This window comes from Pteropus vampyrus, unplaced genomic scaffold (assembly GCF_000151845.1).
Source record: "Pteropus vampyrus isolate Shadow unplaced genomic scaffold, Pvam_2.0 Scaffold258, whole genome shotgun sequence".
NCBI lineage: Eukaryota > Metazoa > Chordata > Mammalia > Chiroptera > Pteropodidae > Pteropus > Pteropus vampyrus.
In genome coordinates, this window is record NW_011889039.1 from 37,921 (window position 1) to 40,904 (window position 2,984).

The following is a 2,984-nucleotide window of genomic DNA, read 5'->3' on the forward strand; positions in this document are numbered from 1 at the left end:
ACCAGAAGAGAAGGCATAATAGAGAGGGACCCCAAACATTCCGTTTAAGACTTCTTGGGCCTCTGGCCAAGTCAGAAGTTTTATTGTTTGGGTCAGATTCCAGAAGACCCAGCAGAGAACGGCTGGTGGGAGAGCTGAGCAGAGACCTCAGCCCTGAAGATTTGTTCGAATGTGCCCAGCCGGAGCGGAGAGCTCACTGCGCTGATACTCGGGAAAGGCCAAGACCCAGGGGCTCAGCACCCCATCATAAACAATCCTGCTCGCTGCGCCTTTAGAGTGAAGACAAAATAGACCACGGTAATAAAGCCTGGAACTATGCGGGAGGGACCTAGGTGGCCCGCTGGTCATCTAACTGATGCCGAAAACAAAGTCCTTTGGAGAAAAAACAACCAAAGTAAATTTGAGCATTTACACTGTTTTGCCCACATGTTCTTGCACACCCTCAGAAATCACTAGTCAAAGGAGCAGGACGGGGTGTTTGATCACGAAGAGACGAAACTCACCAGCAGAAGCCGACTCGAGCTGATCCAGATATTGGAGTACGCAGATGATAACTTCAAACAGTTACGATGAACAAGGCGAAGATGATGGAGCAAATATGAGGAAACGAATCACGAGACGAGAAGCATCAAAAGGAATGAAAAGGTATGAAACGAACCCGAGGGCCATTTCGAGATGGTCAAGCGCGGTATCTAAAATCGGGAGGAGCCCAGGGGGCAGGTTCAGCGGCCGACGGGACACAGAGGAAAGTAGATTCATGAACTCAAGGACCGGTCAGCGCTGAATACCCCGACCAAAGCCCTGAGATGTCAAAGAGAGAGAAATAAAACAGGATATGAGCTGCATGCGACACGGGCAAACGCTTTACTATGTGTGTAAACAGATTCGCGCGCGTGCGTGTGTGTGCGTGTGCACACACGTGTGTGCGCGTTGTGTGTTGTGTGTGAGTGTGTGTGCGTGTGTGTTGTGTGTGTTGTGTTGTGTGTGCGTGTGCATGTGCACGTGTGAGTGTGTGTGTGTTGTGTGTTGTGTGCGTGTATGTTGTGTTGTGTGTGTATTGTGCATTGTGCGTGTGTGCGCGTGCGTGCACGTGTGTGCGCATGTGTGTGTTTTGTGTGTATGTGTGCACACATGTGTGTTGTATGTGTGCGTATGTGTGGTGTGTGTTGTGCGTTTGTGTGCACACATGTGTGTGTTGTGTGCACATGTGTGTGTGTGCATGCATGCTGTATGTGGTGTGTGTGTGCGTGTGCACGTGCGTGTGTGTTGTGTGTTGTGTGTTGTGTGTGCGTGTGTGTGCGTGTGTGTGTTGTGTGTTGTGTGTATGTGTCTGTGTGTGTGTGATTTAATAAGCTTATTCTAAACGTACATGGAAATAAAAAGAAACAGAATAGTCAAGACACGCTTGCAAATAAGAGACAGACTCGCTTGACTGGACATCTGGAATTACTCCGTGGGTAACGTAGATCGGAGGGTGATGTGGGGACAAGGTCAGACAGGTAGAGCAATGCAGGAGACAGGGCTCGGAAGCAGACGCACACCTGCAGTGCCGTGGGTACAAGGAGATGCCACCGTAAGACAACAGAGAAGCGGGGACCTTTCTCAGTGGTGCGGCGGGCCGTGCAAAGAGATCTGCCGTGCTGTCTTCCCGCGCAGTCATCGCGATGCTAGTCTGCTCAGCTGTCGTGGTCTGTCTGTCATCTATTCATGAGAATATCTCTCCTGTAATATCTGAAAGTGTGGCACGTGGCGTACCGCGGCGTCCATGTGGCGTAGAATGATTGCTTCCTTTTATCTTAAGAATATATTCCTCCGTTTATCGTGGGCCTCATAGCAGCCGCCTCGCCGGGGGTGGGCCTGTCCCACGCGTCTGCGGGAAGGCCTCTGGCACGCACGGAGATCGTGAGTAGACGGGTCACGGAAAATTTCCAAAATGATTTTGCATTTACCATCAGGCACAATTTCAACTAGCGAAGGTACCTCCTTGGAGGTCTGAGACCAGACTAGAACTGCACATTTCCGGTCTTCCGCCTCCTGCTTCCCTGCCGTTTTTCTCCCCTTGGGTCACCGAATGCTCTCCTTGGGTCCCGCAGCGAACACGTTTGCGAACAAAGTCTGTGTTCAGGGCCGGCGGCTTCGTAACCGTCATCTTAGAACACAGCGATCCGGCCACGCGTAATTATCTCTTTGCTCAGCTAATGGTACCGCAGGCTTACAGTACGATGTGTACAGTGCTGTAGTCAAGAACACGCTCCAGTTCAGTCCCGTGTTCATTGTTCGCCTGCTAGGCCTTCCCCAGACAGTGCTGTGATGTACACTCGCAGCGGACACGTGTTCGTCTTGCTGCAAACATCCGGCCGGCTTCTGTGAATCAACACGGCGCGTGGTGGTGGATGCTGACCGCCTTTCGCCACGCGTGGTCTTTGTGAGGGACTGACAAACACAAGGAGAGCCGGATGTGTGGCTTCCCTATCTTGGTGATAGTCATCAAGATCACTGTGAAAGTCCTAGGACCCAAGCTCAGCCAATGAGAGCGCCTCTTGGGATAGTCACATGATCCGAGCTTCGTCGAAGAACCATTGACCTTGCTGGGTGACCATGAGACTGACACCACCCCCGCCCCCAGCTCCCATCAGACTGAGTCTGCCCACACAGCAATGCCCGGAGGGACGGCGTTCCGGAAGAATCCACGGGAGGGAGGCTGGGGGGCAGTGTTGGGTGGTGTTCGTGAGGGCTGAGCCACTGCTCGTGGGGACACACAGGTTGGTTCCAAGAATGTCTGGTGGTGGCATCGTCATCACCCGGTCAGGACATAACCTTGTTTTACGTGCGTTTCTGTTCGAAGGCACCTTATTTAACGTATGTTGTTGATTCGTTCAAACACAAACATTCAGGACGTGGCACTAACTGGGCAACAGAAAAGACACTTCTTTATGGCACGAGAGCCGAGCCTGGAGGGCAGAGCGCCGCCTGTCTCCCCCTCT